The following is a 20,049-nucleotide window of genomic DNA, read 5'->3' on the forward strand; positions in this document are numbered from 1 at the left end:
GTTTGATAGTGTTTTTATAATAATAATAATAATAATAATAATAATAATAATAATAATAATAATAATAATAATAATAATAATAATAATAATAATAATTTTGCTAAAAGGAAAAATGCTGTGTTGGATGGCAAGGCTTCTAGACACATATGTAATCCCCTTGACGAAAATGCATTAGGGATAACTTGATAGATGGATGGCCAACTTCAGTGAACATAACCCCAGGTCCAAGTAAGCAGTTATTGGAGCAGTGCTGCTTCAATCGTCCTACTGCAAACACATACTGTGCCTAGGTTTCCTCTTTACTTTTTGAGGACATGAAAAACAAAAGCAAGACTAGCATCAGAAATGGGGAGTTTTAACTCAGCAATATAAAATAAAAAGCACAAAGTCAATTAAAAAATGTGTTGGAGGATATGAAAGTCAAACCCAGCTCTCATGACTTCCCACTTGCAGGTCAGGGGCCATACCAATATTTTTACGGGGATATTAACACATGGAACCAGTCCAATACCAGCAGCCACAAATATTATGAGGGATGGCACATTTTGTGTATTTCTCTATTTAAGTAATTAAAAAGTGTCACTGGTTAGTTGGATTTGAGCCATTAATCCTCAGGACCAGAGTGTCATGCCTCAAAGTTCATGTCCTCGACCCCCTCAGAAACTTAAGTGCACACTTATTTTATGAACATCACACGATAGACAACACCATAGTGTGGGGTGAGCAGGCAGGTTTTGGAAGGGCCCCGGCCTTAGCATGAACAGTGCTAGGATGAATGAAAGTCCAGCACCACACTATAATTACAGCAGGCATGTGTAATTGATTCATGCCTGTGCATGACAGTGTGTTTTTGATCTAGTGCCACACTGTGCTGAAAGTGCAGATATGTTGGCTTTTCACTTAGACAAATCGATGAGAGGAAAATAAAGCATTAGAACCTTTGCTGAATGTTATTGCATGTGCTCATGGTTGAACACGTTATGCTCATTTCACCTTGTAACTGATTGATTTGGAAAGTATTTGATTGTCAAACATTGGTTAGCCCTTGGCAGCATAGCAAAGCCACTGTTTAATCTACAAATGGGATTTGCCACCTTGGGCAGAAGGATCCACAGGCATTTCTGAATGTTGACTTCATGCCGCTGGAGTCAATGTTGCTTGGATGTCATTTGGGAGTTAACTGGTGTTAGGGCTGGAAGGCCCCGCATAAATAAACAAGCGCACACCAATGGACTGGACGTCTTGCTTTATTAACAACTTGTAAGGAGCTAACTAACCCCTCCTTTCCTCCTCCCTCCTCGCACGTCACGTAGTCACGTGACCCACTTCACACGGGCTTGTCACTGCCTTACAGAGACACTGAGCCCAGTAACAACTGCCTTTGGAATTTATAGAGTCTCTGGGTTTTCTAGATGCAACAAAAATGATGATGCTATAAAGACGCATACAATCGTTTGCGATAATTCATCTTGAGGAGATTAACGGCATAAATGATCTCAATATTGCCCTGGAAACAAGCGAAGAAAGGACATATGTTTTCCTCTGGTTGGGGAATCAGTCAATACGGAAGCCACTGCCTCCCAAAAGGTAACATTCCTGATTATTAAAATTAAATAAACCCAGATGTATGCCTGTTAAAGTCAGACCAGCTAGTTTCTGGTTTTGCACCCCCTGCTGCCGAGCCCACCCAGCGTTCTGGTCATTTTCAGGGACCAAGAAGGAATATTCAGACTCAGTCATGTTAAGTTACCAAACAATCATCAGCTTGAAGGCAAAGTCTTGGAGCATGTAAGGCAAAAGACGAGCGTACCTGTAAAAGCTCTATTGCTAGACAGCTGAGGTTTCCATTTGTGCTCTGTGGGGCCTTTGCTCCATTGGGCCTCATGTGCAAAAGCGTTTTTCAATGAGACAATCCTATTGAAAGAAACGTTGTAAATGAGGCCATTATGTCCCGGATGTCGGATGTGGTGACTATCTATCCATTGTAGCTGTATCCTGTACAGTAGCGGGTGATTGCCGCCATGGGAAGCCATAGCCTTTGGTGCCACTAGTCTTGGGTCAAATACTCTGAGGGCCTGATTTAGAGCAATGTTTTAACATGGGGAAAGTTCCATTGAAAACATTTTGGTAGATCAGGCCCTAGGAGTCAAATGACGGAGAGGACTGACGCTCATTATCATTTCATGTAAAAGATTCCTTAATGTGAGCTTTGGCCCAGCATTCATGACGTAGTGTTTTGGTATTTACCTGGTGCAAAGCCACTTTGCATTGCAAAAATACACTTTGCACCGCTCTGTGAATTAGAGTGTTTGTTGGCAGCGCAGTCACTTTGCACCTCACTAAAAGTTCTATGAATTAGGCCCTAAAGCTAAACATGATATTTAAATGCTTTAAGTAGCACATACGGAAGTCGTTCGCGATTTCCCTATGCCGTTTCCCTTCCATGTTATTTGGGTGCTATTTACCAGTGACACCACAGGCGTATTGCCTGCTGCATTTTGATTTGCTCCTCAGAGGGCGAGCAGTTCTGTTGTTAGGCACCTTATTATTAGGTACACAAGAAGCACCGAAGTCCCATATAAGTGTGCATGAAGATACACGCTTTATACTCGAGATGCATTATCATGAGTGTTGTAATGAACGGTATTGTGTGCTCTGTTGCTGTGGAGTGCACAAAGTGATGCATGAACAGTGTACTGGAGGCATGTGTTACATTCGCTGTGCCCAAGGTGGTGTGCATGCGATCATGCTCTCTGCTCCGCATGTTCTTTGAGTTGTGAGCACAGCGATGTTCACACAGAAGAGCCTGTTTTCCAAGTAGAGCGAACAATGTGGTGCATGTCTAGCAAGTGTTCGACACAAAGGGGTGCTCCTGGTACACATACGCTTTGAAACCCTGGCCAGTGTATAGGCGCTTTATAAATAAACAATACAATAGAAGAGCAAAGTGCATGTGGTTTGCAGGTCTACCAGTAGTCACATCCTCTTCCTGTTCAAGCTGGATAGTATCGAATTGATAAGCTAAAGACTCTGGGTAAGGCTCTTGTAACCAGGACTCATGTCTGGCAGAGTCTCACCCAGGACCCCCCTCGTTATTTGCATAATATCTAATTGATGTGTGAAGCTGCATCTCATTAGTAGGCTTGAGCAGAAGAGCCTGTATGACATCTCTGCGTGCATGTCCCCCGCTACCTGATCTGATAGTGTTAAATGGATGTGGGAGGCTGTATGCCATGTGTGGGTATATTTCCCCTTCCAGTACATTCACTGAAGTGCGTTGAATGGACGTTTAACGTCTTACGGCGTCTATCTGCACAGGTCCTCCACTACCTTGTCTGGACAGTGTTGAATTGATGTGTGGGGCTTTTATTCGAGTCCCTGAGCTGAATGGTGTTTAATGAATGCGTGAGCCTGAACGGCATCTGTGGGTGCATGCCCCCCGAGTCCTTCAGCTGGTTAGACTTTAGTTCATGTGTGAGTCTGCATGGCATTTGACAGTGGCATGCCCTCTTGCAGTACCTGAGCTAACACGTGTTTACTTGATGTGTGATGGATGGCATGGCCTGTTTTCCCAGAAGGTGTGCTAGGTTGCCGAACTCCTCCTTCCTTTAAGATCACATAAAGGAGGGAGCTCTGTGGCAGGCACAGAGGTAGGAGCGATGGCAGAATGATGTGTGAGTGATGTCACAAATGCGCCATGTTCCAGCGCATATTCTTTGAATACCAGTGGGACGTTGACCTGCTGCGTGATGGATGCATCCAGTGGGTGTTCCCTATCACATGGCTTACCTGTAACTAAGATGAAGAAGCAATAAAGACACCTACACCTCTTTATAATTCTAAGGCCCGGTCATTATGTTCGTGCACTGGCAGACACCTAACTTGCTGGCATGGAAGCATGCATACAAAGCAATGGACAATAATGCGTGACGTTGATTTTAGCTCGGCCCCAGTCCCACCATTGCTTCTCACGTCGGAACAAACCCTTGAGTTGCGTTAACCTTAGCAACAGTTGAAATCAAAGAACAATTAGTAGATATTCTTATGAGTTCAGATAAATCTGACGACGTTTACAGAATGTTCCATCCCTGCAACAGTCTTGCTAGCGACCACCTTGGCTGCAAAAGGTGCCAACACATTGTACTTTTCTTCATGTGATTTTCCAAAATAGGTGATGTTTTGCTGCTAAGAGGTGTTTGTTACGCTGCCACGGAAAGGAGTAGGAGAAAGAGAAAGAAAGCGAACCTAATACAGATCGTATGCATCTTGAAAATATCGCTTTGCACAGTCATTCTAGATTGACACATTTGACAGCAACATCACAAGCGAAGGGAATGTTATTACATGTTTAGCACTTACTGGGAAACTGTGAATTGTTCTGAAATGATTCCATTTGTTTCATGAGAGTATCCTACTTTTATCGGAATTGCGTGTTAGCTATTTTACTGTGGTAACAACTACAATGATTGCAAATGTGTTTGTTCCTCATTGGGATTATATTTGCTCTTGTTCTTTTTAATTAACTAACATGCCAATCACAACTAACTTTTGTGCACATGTTTGGTGCCAATTATCACTTTTGCCCGGAACTTTAACTTCTAAACAATATTAGAACATCTCATTCGGTTTCGGGTGTCTACTAATGTGTGTGAGTATTTTCATCAGATCAGGGTCTTTCAGCCTCCGAAAGATCAACACTGCCACCTACAGACAAAACCAGAAAAGGGGCACTATTTTAAACCGCATTTTTTACTTTGAAAATGTTACTTTTTGGTAATGTTTACCATAATTGTACAGTCTTTTGTTTCTATTTGAGGGCTTTAAAAACTACAATATTAAGAAAACACTGGCCACATCTTTTGAAAGAAATCATGAACCCTGTAAATTGCACAGGATAGATCGGAATACATATCCCCCAAAACAGCAGCGTCGAAAAATAACATTTTCCAACAAGGGAAGATGTAAAGTGGGTTACAATTGGAGGGAAGTTAGCTGAAAGAATAAAGGCCTGTATCTGCAAGCCCAGGAGCAACCAGTACTGTCAATCCCCAACGTAAAAATGAAAAGGTGAGGTGCATGTTAGGAATTATATTAACAAAGTTTGGACATGCATGCTACAAGGGCGTAGGAGCCCTTGCGTTCTTGATTTGTATTCATTTAATAAAATGATGCGGTTAAATCCATCTCTGAAAAGGTAATTTGATGATCAGTTTCCACTTTCATAATCTCCATATCAAAAGCAAATGGCCTGATTCACAGAAGTGTTTTATAATGGTGCAATCCCATAGGAAAACGTTCTGTGAATCAGGCCCTTGTGATTTCTGAGTTGATGCCCTACTGCGCTTCGCCAGGTTTGACCTTGTGACTTTGGTTGTGAAGCCGTGATAGGGCTTTGCCGCCTGTGGCAGAACACCAGTGGAGATGGGCTCGACTCACACCCTTACCAAAGCCTTTTTGAATTGGCCTATTTTAAAATGTATTTTGGTGCCTTTGTTTTGATCTTTCACACAATCAAAATACAAAAAAGACAACACAAACAAAGAATACACATACTATTCACAGCTTAGAGTACACTAGATGCAATAATATACACTTGAAGCAGCAACTACTGTTGTAGTTTTGCTGGCAAGGAGGTTCCTTGCTCTGACTTTCATATTGAAGATACCTTGCAAGCTGAAGATAGTCTCTCCGGGCAACAAAATGCCCAGCAAAGGTCAAACTAATCTGTTAAGGAATCCAATCGCACAGGTTCGGTAAGTGATGGACAACCAACCTTGTTTTTGGTGTTTGTGTAAAATATCAATCACAAAGGTGTGTCTTTATTGTGACATCTTTAATGAAATGTGTGCTATTGCTTTTGCCACCTTTGTAATGTCCTTCTTTTCTTACAGTACCTTTAAATGCTTGGTTTTGGTGACTGTGGAGTGATGGTGCATCACTCATATGGAGATGTTAACCTTCTGCAGATTGCTCGATATAACATCTGGTCACTTGCAAGGTGTCAGCATCCTTTCCATTTTCCAAAGAGATCTTGTTACTCTCAGGTGTCAAAGGCTTTGGGATGGGAATGAGGGGAAGGCAGGACATTCTTGAGCTGAAAAATGCTTTTGAATAAGGTGGTGGCAGAGTGCTGCGGTTCATTGATAGGTGTGCTGTTGATTGTTACTGCATATTTTGAATGGCGTGGACAACAACACAATATACACAATGCAGTAAAATATGTACTGTAAAAACAGCAGGGATCAATACAGATAATAAATAAAAAACATGTTACACTACACACTTTCACTGGTGTTTATTTCCTGCAACCCAAAAATGTGAGTAGTTAATACATGCCATAGGTGGTAAATGTATGTTTAGTTACTACATTTAAAATACAAACGGTAATATTATCGATGGTGAGGGGTGACAGGAAGAGGAGAGAACGGAGGAAGAGGAGTATGCATGTGACAGTGTGGTGCCCATTTCCCCACACATAACCCTGCCCAGCCATCTCTCCTGCTGCCACTTGTCTATCCTAATCTGTCTGTCCTATCCTGAACACATTTTGTGACTTCTGTTTCACATCTCGCCTTTTCAACCTTGTAAGGCACTCTGAAAGCCTCTGGGTAGGGAAGTACTGAACACAAATTTGAATACCAAGAGCAACTCTTCACGTATTATAAGTGTAGGTGCCTTCCACCAACCACTTGTGCTTGAACAACAACAAGACAGAGATTCTGCTGGTTGGCTCCACCGCAGTGCTAAAAAAGCTAAGCTAGCAATAAGCTTCTTTCTCGATTGACGGATTTCAGATTCCTGTCCCAGACATGGTAAAAATGTTAGGTGTACACGTGGATGCCTCCCTTTCCCTCAACATACAAGTCAGTGCTGTAGCATCCTCTGCAGCTTACACCGCAAAGCTCATCAATGCAGCTAGACAATTCCTCACCACAGAAAGCTGCATGACCATTGCCAGAGCAATCACGGGTGCTATACTGGATTATTGCAACATCCTATTTGCAGGAACCTTCAAGAGAAAAATAAACAAATTACAGGTAATACAGAATAACGCCCTCTGAGCAGTACTGAACGTCCCAAAAAAGGACCACATCACAGACGCCAGGAAAAAGGCTCATTGGCTCCCTATCAGGGAAAGGATTATCTTCAAGACTATGTTGATTACCCATAAATGTTTGAGTAAGACCGCCCACAACACCTGTCTCAGAAAATCTAGAGATCTAAGTACAAAAGACCAGTAACATCCATCCATGCCCACAAATTAGCCACACCAAAAGTGAAAGGAGGCGGGGGTAAGCTTCCCTGCAGTCGCAGTAAACTACTGGAACTCCCTCGCCCCAGGTCTAAGAGCAGAGGATTCATACTGGGCCTTACGCAAAGCCCTGAAAACATGGTTATTTGCCTAACCTTCCCTTACTTGGGAAAGTAAGCTTCATGTACGTTCTCTCCTTAATGTCTTGTGCCCACTTTACTGTCAAGGCGCCATCAACACTGTTGTAACAGTGCCCTGATGCCTGAGGGTTTAAGTGCTATTCCAAGCAAAGAGTTGGGGACAGATCTCTTTCTTTGGCTGGGGCTTCCTCTGGAACAGTCTCCCTACCTCTCTGAAATTTGAGCAGAACCATCTCTGGCTCCGGAAGCACCTCAAGACCTTTCTCTTTGCTTCTGCCTTCTTTCTCCCTCTCCCTTGCTGATCACCTTTCTGATCCATGCACTGGTCAACTGGTCACCCTCTGAATTTGGGCCCAGGGCCCTGCTTGTCCAGCTGCAATCCTGCATTGCCACTTGGATCCCCTGCACTTGTGGCCTGTATCTGTAACCCTACAGTCCTCTCTCTTGCACTTATTCGCCACCCGTTGGCTGCACTTATGAGTATCTGCACTTGCCACCTGTTGGCTGCACTCTTGTTTTTTCTCCATTGTCCTGCACTTCTCCATCCTCCCCCCACCCTCAGCACTTCTCCCCTCCCCCTTCCATGCTCTTGCGTGATCTGATTGACACAAGGCCTAGTAAGATCGTTGTTTTGTCCTCCTTTTGTTTCCCCCTCCTTGTATTGTTGCGCATAGAAGCACTTGTGTAAGGGCGCAATATAAATACCATATCATATTATATCTATACAAATGGAAAAATAAATAAATTGATGAAATGCTGTTGTTGTGATTTTGACTGTAACCTCTGGCGATAGTGTAGGTGCCTTGCTGACATTTGGTAAAAACAGAAATTATAGTTTGCAATGAGTCTTACCACTTTAATGTACACAGCTCAGAATTGAGTAAACTCCTCTCTTCATTTGTGCTCATTTCTCAAAAGAGATACATTGGGCCCAATTCATAGGATCCAGTGCAGAAGTAGCCGAAGCGATGCGCGTCGAGAAGTAGCGTGAGCCACGCATGCACCAGTTGTGGCACAAACCAGCAATTGCACAGCATGCGTATTCATGGATTCTCCGAGGCATCAGTAGCTGTGGCGCAATGAACATAAAGCAGCACCAGTAATGCCACCAACATGCCTCCATGCGCAGTACAAAGCCAGTGAAATGCCTACAATGGTGCAAGGCCCCGTGCCATCTGTGGGATAGCACACAGCCCTCCCATCGTAATTGCGTGAAAAATCGGAGCGTACCCTGGTCCCACCAGACAAATTGCGTGGAAAGGCCTGTGCGTACCCCATCCGCACCCCAGCGTAATCACGTACCCTACTCTCACCAGCCAAATCGTGTGGGAAGGCCTGTGCGTACCCCATCGGCTCCCTAGCGAAATCACATACCCTGGTCGCACCAGCCAAATTGCATGGAAAGGGACGTGCACACCCCGTCTGCACCCCAGCGTAATCTCACACCCCGCTCGCATCAGCCAAATCGTGTGAGAAGGCTTGACCGTACCCCGTCCGCACCCCAGTGAAATCACATACCCCGGTTGCACCAGCCAGTTTGCGTTGAAATGGCCACCAGTATCCCGTCCGCTCCACAGCATAATCGCATACCCCGCTCAAACCAGCCAAATCACTTGGGAAGTCTGGTGTGTACCTGCACAACTCCTCTGGATGCAGACGCCTCCTCACGGAACAGCCATACCGCAGCAGTGGACCATAACCCGCAGGCAGCCCACACCACATAGGACCCCCACCATCACCTGTGAACATACCCCACAGGCAGCACACACCACATGGCACCCACACAATCACATGGGAACATACCCCGCAGGCAGCCCACAACACATGGCCCTCATCAGCCGTGAACATACCCAGCAGGCAGCCCACACCACATGCCCCCATCACCTGTGAACATACCCTGCAGGCAGTCCACACCACATGCCCCCCCATCACCTGTGAACATACCCTGCAGGCAGCCCACACCACATGGCCCCCCATCAACTGTGAACATACCCCACAAGCAGCCCATACCACATGGCCCCCCATCAACCATGACCATACCCTGCAGGCAGCCCATACCACATGGCCCCCCCATCAACCATGACCATACCCTGCAGGCTAACCACACCACATGCCCTCCCCATCAACCGTGACCATACCCTGCAGGCATCCCAATCCACATGGCCCCCCATAGCCCGTGCCCATACCCTGCAGGCAGCCCACACCACATGGTACCCCCACCATCACCTGTGAACATACCCCACAGGCAGCCCACACCCCATGGCCCCCCATCACCTGTGAACATAACCCGCAGGCAGTCCACACCACACAGCACCCCATCACCTGTGAACATACCCCCCAGGCAGCCCACAACACGTGGCCCCCCATCAAACGTGAACATACCCTGCAGGCAGCCCACGCCACATGGTCCCCCATCACCCATGACCATACCCCACAGGCAACGCACATCACATGTCCCCCCATTACCCCTGACCATACACCGCAGGCAGCCCACACCACATGGCCACCCCATCATTCAGGATTGTCTGCCTGTTCAGACTACATTGACACGACTGCCATGTGTGAACCATGGAATGTTTGACTGATACGTGCTTTTTGTCATGCAGACTGCATACAAATGATGTGCTGCACACAGAGACAATCCTCATCACCACACCTGTTCCCTCCTTCCATGACCCTTTCTGTCCAGCCTCTCTTGGTCCTATTCCCGCTCGACCCTGTGGTGGCGTATAGCCTGTGATGATCTTCCACTCAACATTCGCCTTCTATCGTCACAAGTCTGATGTCTCTGAGAGGTCACCATGCCAGCTGAACCTCCTCAGAGGCATTCTTCCTTTCCTCTCCTTCCCCCAGCAGCTCACTGTCTCCAGAGGACTGATCATTCCTATGGTGGACTACTGCAACAGGCTTTATCAGGAATTTCTGTGATACTACACGCTTCCCTCTGCAACTCAGCCAGACCTGGACTGTGTGAATAGTCCTGTAGGCTTGGTACCAGGTATCTCCCTAGGACTGTGATCATGGCACAGGATCACAGTGGCTACAAGTGTTCATTCCTGAACCCTGTGCATTCTCAGCAAGGCCCTACGGGTCCTGGGCCAGAAATTCCTTCAACTCGATCTCCAGTATTTACTTCTCCAGATCATCCCTTTCCTACTCCCTCAGGGTCCGTTGCTTCTCATGGAAATTACTCTGTGGTGTGTTGAGCTGGGGCCTCCCTCTGGTACCTTCTCCCTGCCTCTATGTTACTGGAGGTGTAGCTTTTCCGGGTCTGGAGGCCCTTCTGATGCTTCCTCATGTGTTGTGTTTTCTGTCCTCTCCACTGCTCTAGTCCCGGATGACTGAGAATGCACTTGTCACCTGCCCACACTGTGAGCTACAACACGGTCCTCTGAGCCACCATTTTAACCCATGCACTGCCTCCCAGCCATCCCCCGCACTTGGGGGGTGGAGGGGTTACTGTATCCCTACAACCCACTACCAAGACTTTACACATGATGACTGCACTTACCCTTACACTGCCGCAGCATTGAAATTACTGGTTACATGTTTTTATTCATAGTTGAGGCCGTTCCCATGTACTGCACTTCACCCTCACACTTCAAAACCCTGTTCTCCCCTTCAACATGCCTATTCACTCGCGTGATGTCAATGTGACCTAGCATTATGGAATCATTGTGCCTGCCTTCCCTATATTACACCACCCTAGCGTTGTTGCACCCTGTAACACATTTGTGTATTGAAATTGTGATTTCCATGTAATGTCATCTGACATGCATTGTACATGGCTCAGGGACTGTAGTATTCAACTTCCATCTGAGGCTGGTTGACCATTCTTGCATGGCTATGCTACATGCCATCTGTGTATTAGCAGCAGTCATATGTGTGGAAGGAATATGCCAGTCACATGCTTGTGTGTGAAGCAGGTGCTATGCACCATGCAGTACATGTGTTATTTTGCCCTTGACACACATCCATGTCTGCTTTCATGCTACCCTTCACTTTCATTGACACTGCGTGCGTGCCAGAGTTTGTGCCATGTGTGACATGGCAGGTTTATGTGTTGGCTGACAACATTGTGATACCTATCTGTAGCCTATGCTATTTACATGTGGATTCATGTATTTTTTTGATTTTGTGCAGGTGATGAGGCACTGGATGCAGTGGAGGAGGACGTGGAGGAGGAGAAGATGGTGGAGGAGGAAATGTATTCTGAGCCACAACCAGGCACCAATGGAGGACGTGGTGTGGTAGCCCATGTCAGTCCATTGAAGCTACAGACCATCCTGGCCAGGGGTGTGTCTGAGTACACATCTGAAGAAGCCTATGCCTCTGGTGCTGAATCAGACATGGAACCCTCATTGCTGTTGCAGGTGAGTGATTCTACTGTGAGTACTGTTCTGTCCCAAACACCTGAAAGGGGATAGACCCCTCACAGGGCCAGTCAGTGTTGGAATGTCCGTCTGTGGTGGTAATGGCTGCAGGGTCCTGCTCCACAGTATTGGCTCCTTTTCCTAGGGCAGCTGATCAAGGGAGGAATGCAGTCCTGCAGCCAAAGGCAGCGCCAGCGCAGCAAGGGTCAGGTATCCTTGGGTCCGGCAGGTGTGGGGTCCGGCAACACGGTGGCCATGTGCCACTCGGGAATACTGTGTGGGAGCAATCCATGTATGCTGTTGCACAACAACAGGGGACATCATGTGAGATGTTGGCTCAGGGCATGGATAGGGTGGTCAATTCCATTCTACCCCCCGAAAGACAGATGGAGTTCCAGCATCAGGAATTGCAGTCTACATGCTGCTCAAACAGGCTGGACATGTTGGCCAGCAACAGGCGCTGACGGGATGAATTGGGGTCTCTGCGCACAGCCATAGCTGCAGAGGCTGAGGCCCACAGGGCTACCCTGAGGGAAGAGAATACCTCCCTCAGATCTACTCTGGGTGCACTCGAGTTATCCTGCAGTAGACGGGCAGAACAGCAGATTGAGCAGTGGATGGACAAAATCACTGTCGAACTATCTGCAACCAGTGAAATTTTGAAAGCAGAGATCCATGCATTTCGTGAGGTCTTGCAAGCGGAACTCCGTGCATCCCGTGAGGTGGTGCATGTTGACCTCCAGACCATCATTCTGCAGAATCAAACCTATCAGGCCTGCATGCTCACTGCCATTGAGGAGAGGCCAGGGCTATAGGTGGTCAACCTCCCTTACCACGCACACCTCCTAATGCTACACCAGAGGGTGACGTCAGCATCAACATCTCTTCCACTTTATGCTAGCCGTGCATGCCATGAACCCATGGAGGTTTTTTTTTTGTTTTATTCTCTACATCCACACATGTGGGTGTTGAGATGCACCCTGCACCTCCACCCTCCTGGGTGCACTCCCCTCTCCTGGGCCACCATGGACAATTTTCTTTTTTTATAAAAAAAAGTTTGTGTCTATTTTGCATTCATGTGATAGTATGCTGCTTTGGGTGGCATCCGAGGGAATCCACTGTGTGTTCCGGCTGGGCCAAAACTGGCTTGTCTCGTGTTGGTACACTCCTTGTTTGTGCCTTAGGTCCAGACACATATGCCACTCCTGCTTCCCCTTTCATGGGCTTGCAAGGAGGGCAGCGTGTTAAAGTAACTTACACAGAGGCATTACGCTTCCTTTCGTTTTGTGGCCAGTCTGAAGTCCAACATGTGTATACACCCCTAGTGGGGATTCATGATTGTTTGTCCAGTGCATGGTTTGCATACCTTTTTGTTTGGACATTAATAAATGTCCTTTTTTAATGTTACATCTTCATGTATTACCTTGCCTGTCTCCATTATTGTTGGCCTTCCTGCTGTATGCGTTTCCCTGTCCTCTTTCATTAGCAGAGACACACTCAAGATAGAAGGGGTCCATGTGGTAGTTTAGTCACATTGAGGCATTTGTGCTATTGTGATTGGTCATTGTCTGACATTGTCACTGTTGGGTCCTGTGTTTATGATATGCTATGCTGGACAATGGATGTTCCTGTGTACAATTTTATATTGATGTGTGAGAGTGAGTTATTTCTGACCTAGTTCTGTTGATTGGACTGCACTTTGTGACAGTAGTGTTATGTGTTGGGTATTTATTTGTCACTTTTGACATTGCATGCCATGGCATGGTGTGGCAACCGGGTGAAGTTTGGGAGGGTTTAGGTGACATACCAGCATTTAGATGTGTACTTCTGCATGGGGGTACTGCTTTTTCAATGTGATTCATTTGTTCACACGAGATTGGGTTAGTTTAAGTAGTTAGGTATGCACAAATGTACCACTTCCAAGGACACATTCTCAGGGAGATAAGGTTGAGACAGTTGATTTTAGGTGAATAATTGTGTCATGAGCTGGGTACGGGCTTCCTCGCCACGTGCCCTTTCCCCTCCCATGTGCAGCGGGTGTACATGTGGTTGAGGATGTGGGGGCACTGCCATGTCCACTGGTACGTCACGCCATGTTGCAATGTTGTGCAGGACACATGCTGCCACAATGATCCTGCACACTACTGGTGTTGCATATATTAGCTGTCCACCAGAGTGGTCAAAGGAGCGGAAACATTTCTTTAGAACTCTGAATGTGCATTCCACTATGGCCCTAGTTGCAATATGGGCTGAGTTTGATCTTACCTTGGTGGTGTGGTGGGGTTCCATAGTGGCGTTATCATGTAGGTGATCAGAGGGTAGGCACTGTCCCCTGGGGAGGTGAGAATTGTTGTCATTAGTTGGTTTTGTCTATTTGTCTGTGTCTAACATGCATGCATGTGCTTGGCCAATTGTACTCACCAACGAGCCTTGTGTTGCCATGCCTCCCAGCTTCCAAGTCCCGGTGTAGGGGTGACATTCTGAATATGAATCTATCATGGGTGGACCCTGGATAGTTGGCATATAAAGAGGTTATGATTCCATTGGCATCACATACAACCTACACGTTGATGGAATGCCAGTGCTTGCAATTGAGATAGATGTGCTCTGTGGCCCTAGGTGGACGTAGGGCCACATGGGTGCAATCAATGGAACCAAGCACTTTGGGGAAGTGCACCACCCCATAAAAGTCCAGGACCACAGCCTGCCTTTCTGTGGGTGTTCTGGGCATGTATATGTGCCTGCAGACAGAGGGGCGTGCAGTCATGGTTGCCAACACCTGGTGTAGGCAGCGTGACTGCGTGGTCTGTGAAACACCCCCAACTATGGCAGTTGTCTGCTGAAATTACCCAGTGGACAAAAATGCAGTACATTGAGCATCTTTTCCAAGGGGCTAAGTGCTTGGGAGCAGAGGGTGGGAGATGTAAGGTCATCCTCCCACTCAGCGACCAGGTCTAAGATGATATGAGGTGGAACCCTATACCTGCCATAAACCTGGTCATCAGGCATCCCAAAAAGGCTGGTCCTGTGTAAAAAAGAATGCGGGCCCCGGCTATCCACGACCTCCTCCTGTGGTGTCCAACGATCACTGCTGCGAGAAATGTTACATTCATCATAGCTGTATACGCGAGCCTTCGCATGGCGGACGTGTTTCCGGGTTTGTGCGTCTTCTGCTGCGTGCCGGTGAGCCCTGTTTGATTCCATGAATACGTGCTGTTAGCACGCGTGTGGGCGTTGCGAGTATTTCACTGTGGTACTTCCCACGTAACGCCCACATTTACGCTTGTTGTTCCCCATTCCACGTGTGCCATCCCCTTTTTAGGTGACTGTGGTATGCGTCTACGTTTGGCAAGTCGGGCAAGATGTTTGCGGTGTCGCTGTGACTTGTTGAGCCTGCGCCGATTCTGCACACTTCTCAGGTAAGCCATGCGCAATGGGCTCCATGAATCGGTAAACGTGCGCTTGTGCCCGTTTTTGCACACAAGTTCCCCTATTTACGCACAGGTTATTCCATTAATCAGGCCCAAGGTGTATGTTTGTATGTGTGTGCCCCCTTCCCATTTGAATACAGCAAACCCGGTGTGTAGCTGTCCCTGCCTGTGGGACTGTAGCAAAAGGTTAGATGTGTGAAGCTCATTCCCTCTGGAGTGTAGCACACCTGTGTGCATACCCCATTCCCTGTGGGACTTATTCAAAACAAGTCGATCTGTGTGCCCTCTTCATTGCAGGTTAGTGGCAAACATTAGGTCTGTGCATCCACATTCTTGCATACGTGCAGCAAAAATTGCCTGTGCTCCCTCTTCCGGGTTCGAGTGTGGAAATAATGTATGTGTGTCCATCTTCTCTAAGGGAGTGTGACAAACATTTGGTATTTGTATGCACCAAGGAATGCATCAGAAATAAAGTGTGTCAGTGACTCAGACTGTTTAATTGATTCAATGTATAACCAAGCCGGGACATTTATCACATACTCAATGTTATATTATTATCATAGACATACACAGGCTTGCAGCTTTGCTACTTTACATTCTGGGGCATCCACACATTGTTATTGCTCTTCTCTACCTGGCCTTTAATCACCATCACTGCAGTATCATTTCATCTTCAGATTCTGATCTTATAGTATCCATGACAACACTCAACTGGCCTGGCTGACCTCCCTTTCACGGTTCCATGTAATAAAGTCCCTGCATAAATGTCTCCTGACAAAAAAGCTGCTTTTTTTTGCAGAGACATTATTACATTGAACATGAGGGGGACACCCCCGCAACCCCTATTTTTTAATATTTTTACAAGGGGAGCAGGGGCATCCCCGCAACCCATCCCCATGCATAATGTTATGATATATAATGTCGCCAATGGCTTTTCCCGGCGACATTATGTATCGGGACATTATGTATGGGGACATGATTACCTGATACCCTTTTCACTGGGTCATTCTCAACTATGATTGTCTGCTGACTTTGAGGATACTGATGCTTCACTTGTAAAAAACACCTAGATATGTGATGAATGTCTTTTGTTTGACATGAGGCACAGAAACATTTCTCCTGTTGTCAGGCACAAATGCACCGGCAGTACTGAAACCATGATCTCATTTATCACTAGCTCATGGCATCTTAGATAATAATGGCAACATGTAAAGGTGCTGTTGGCCACTGAGACTGATTTGAGAACCAATACTGCATACATCTCTATCCTTTCTGGGGTTGTATTTAGCGCTCAGATATGCATCCACTAACTGTGCAGTAGTGGGCCCACTATTGTTAGCTGTTGTAAACCAAGGCACAACCATATAGAAGAATGTAGAATCAGGAAGAGTTGCACTTGTTAAGCAAATGCTACCAGATGCCATACTACCTCTTGTATATAAGCACATGTTCATTGAAGTTCTACTGGAGTGCAATTGTGCACATTCCAATATCTAGTGGATGTGTTGTCCTATGCGTCATGGTTTGGAACACAGTCACGTTCACATTAGAGGAGGGAACAAATAAAGATGTCAAAAGTTGTTCAATGTTTTATTTAATTTGTAGTATTCATGTATCAGAAAATATTGACAACAGTTGTCTCCCCAGCTGTGCGATGTCTTATTCACATGTGCTTTAATTTTCTATTGACTTGTTGGACACGTTAATATCCAATCATTTCAATGAAAGTACCTCACTATGTGACATAGAGCTATGTTTCACATGTAGTCTGGCTCACTCAAAGGGGCATGGAACATAGCAGACCTATTGCATGAGCTGCCACTTAGCAGTACTTGGTTGAGACTGTAGCTGTAGTCACTTATAGCATTGCCTTGAATGCACAGGCCGTCAATCATATGCAAGGCTGATTTCCAGCATGTCAGCAACACCATTTTTAGCTAGTGGTATGGCGAGGTTCTGTTGCATCTGCAAAGCATTTCTGGCGATCTATGACCAGATCAGATGAGAGCATATCTTGTATGACACAGCAAACACATCACAGAAACAGATGCAATTGTTCACAAAATAGAATCCACAATCTGGAGAACATGGGAAAAGCATGATACATGCATTCTGTTCCCAGGTATAGGGAATAAAGGACCTTTTGCCATCTTCTGCTGCCACAAATGACAAGGGTAGCTGCCACCACCTGCTTCACTTCATCCTAAATGTCGGAAAATGTGTGGCTCAGCCATAGAATCCCTGAATACACAAAGGAGCCCACAGTCAAAGAAAGTGGAGCATAAAATCATGGTGTAAATCAGTGGCATAAACCATTTATGCCATGATTTTACGCTCTGCAGACAACATTTCCCTGTAAAACACAGGCGTAACACCCATGTCATTAAAGCATAACACCATGGCATCATTTGCGCACTGTAAATTACGCCATGATGTTACCATTACATTTACGCCATAACTTTAAGTTTATAGCAATGCTACTCAAACATTGCACTGTCGTTTTTTCTGTGCAGGTGCAAATTATAAGAGTACAATAGTCCATGCACCCAGCAGGCAACAATCATACAAACAAGGCAAGAAACCCTGACAACAAGACACACACGCAACAAGCCATCAATCAAGTATGGTTACTGCATAGAAAACAGCAGGCTCACTTTTGAAAGCACGAATGATCATGGAGTATCATTGTCACAACAAATCATGGATCTAAGGAAATTGATCACCCTCGCACAGGTGAGCCAGCATCAGCCGGCAGGAGAGGCTCCATCCCTGACAGCCCATCAACCTGCAGGGCAGGCCCCAGCCCAATCATCCCTTTACCCCCAAGCCCAGGCATCCAATCAGCCTGCAGGTCAGGCCCCCGCCCATGGAGCCCCAGCCAGCCCATCATCCTGCTGGCCAGGCCTCAGTCCAAGCAGTTCACCACCCTCAGTCTGGGCAGCCAATCAGCCTTCAGGCCAGGCCCCAGCCCAGACAGCCCATCATTCTGCAGGCCATGCCCCAGCCAGACACCCCATCAGCTTTCAGGGTAGGCCCAGACCAGACAGCCCATTTATTTTGCAGGCTGGGGCCCAGCAAGGCAGCCAATCAGCCTTCACTTCAGGCCCAGCAAAGGCATCCCATCAGACTGCTGGCCAGGACCCAGTAAAGCAGCAATTCCAGGACAGGAGGAGAGGTAGGAGACCCCAAAGGTCATATCCACAGAGAGTGTATAGGGCCAGGAATTTTTTCATAACCTTACTCACCAGCAGGTCCTCATTGACTACCAGCTGGACATCCCTACCATCTATGAGCACCTTGCAGAAATGGAGCAGTACATAGAGCCAGACAGTGGCACAGTCACCTCCATTTCCTCCCCGTTGAATCTCCCCAAAGTGCTCCATTTCTGCACCACAGGCAGTTTGCAGCAGACTGTTGCCCCAGCACATGGCATCACCCAGTCCTGCTTCTTGTGTATGCTCTCACAGGTCATATCATCTATGATGAGGTGGACGCATCACTACATCTCCTCCCCCACAGACCCTACAGTGCTCCACCACGTCAAGGCCAGCTTCCATGCCATTGCAGGCATCCCCAATGTGTTTGGAGTGTTGGATTGCACACAAGTGTCCTTTATACTACCCTGAACACAGTGCATGTCTACATCAACAGACATATGCCGGATTCTGTCAATGTGCAAATGATCTGTGATTCGGGCATGTGTTTCACACACGTCTGTGCCAGATTTCCAGGGTCCATGAGCAAATCCATGATCCTGGCCAAGAGCAACCTTCCACACATCACAGAGGACCTACATCAATGCCGGGGATAGCTGCTGGGTATGTACAAGACAGCACACCACCATACATGCGGATGGGAACACAGAATGCCATGCCTGTGCATGGCCATGTCACTCATAACTGCCTATCTGTCACTTACCTACTACTGATACATGATTGGAATGGGCACGACGAGCATGAGAAACACGTAACACTCACCGTGCCCTTGAATGCACTAGACTGTAACCTTTCCATTGTCCTCCACAGGTGATGCTGGATAACCCATCCGCCCTTGGCTGATGATGCCACTGCAAAGTCCACGTAATCAGCAGGAGCAGCTTTACACTAATGCCCACACACACCTGCAGCATCAGTGAAAGGGCATTTGTGCATTAAATAGTTACTTTCACTGACTTCACCGTTCTAGTGGTGCATTCATGTACCACCCAGTGCAGGCATACCACATCATCGCAATGTTCTGCATGCTGCTCAATATGGCCATCAGACTCACTATCCCCATGCTAGATGACGCCATTACAGATGATGAGTCTTATAAAGAGGGTAATGGTATCCAGGGACATCCAGGAGGACATGGGCAGCAGCACGACAATACTGATGGGTCTGTCTGGCGTGATGAGTTTGTGCAAAACATCTTCTGGTAGAGGTGAGTGTATCCATATAAATAATGGCACATACCACTCTCCAGCCACCCCACCCCTTCAACGAAAGCACCACTCAATGACAAGTAACAGAATATCCACAGAGAGTGTATAGGTCCAGGATTATTTTCATAACCTCACTGACCAGCAGGTCCTCATTGACTACCGGCTGGACATCCCTACCATCTGTGGACTCCTTGCAGAAATGGAGCAGTACATAGAGCCAGACAGTGGCAGTCACCTCCATTTCCTCTCCGTTGAATCTCCCCGCAGTGCTCCATTTCTGCACCACAGACAGTTTTCAGCAGACTTTTGCCCCGGCACATGGCATCACCCAGTCCTGCTTCTTGTGTATCCTCTCATAGGTCATATCATCTATGATGAGATGGACACGTCACTAAATTGCCTCCCCCACAGACCCTACAGTGCTCCACCA

Source organism: Ambystoma mexicanum, chromosome 7q (assembly GCF_040938575.1).
Source record: "Ambystoma mexicanum isolate Mex_15411 chromosome 7q, UKY_AmexF1_1, whole genome shotgun sequence".
Lineage (NCBI taxonomy): Eukaryota > Metazoa > Chordata > Amphibia > Caudata > Ambystomatidae > Ambystoma > Ambystoma mexicanum.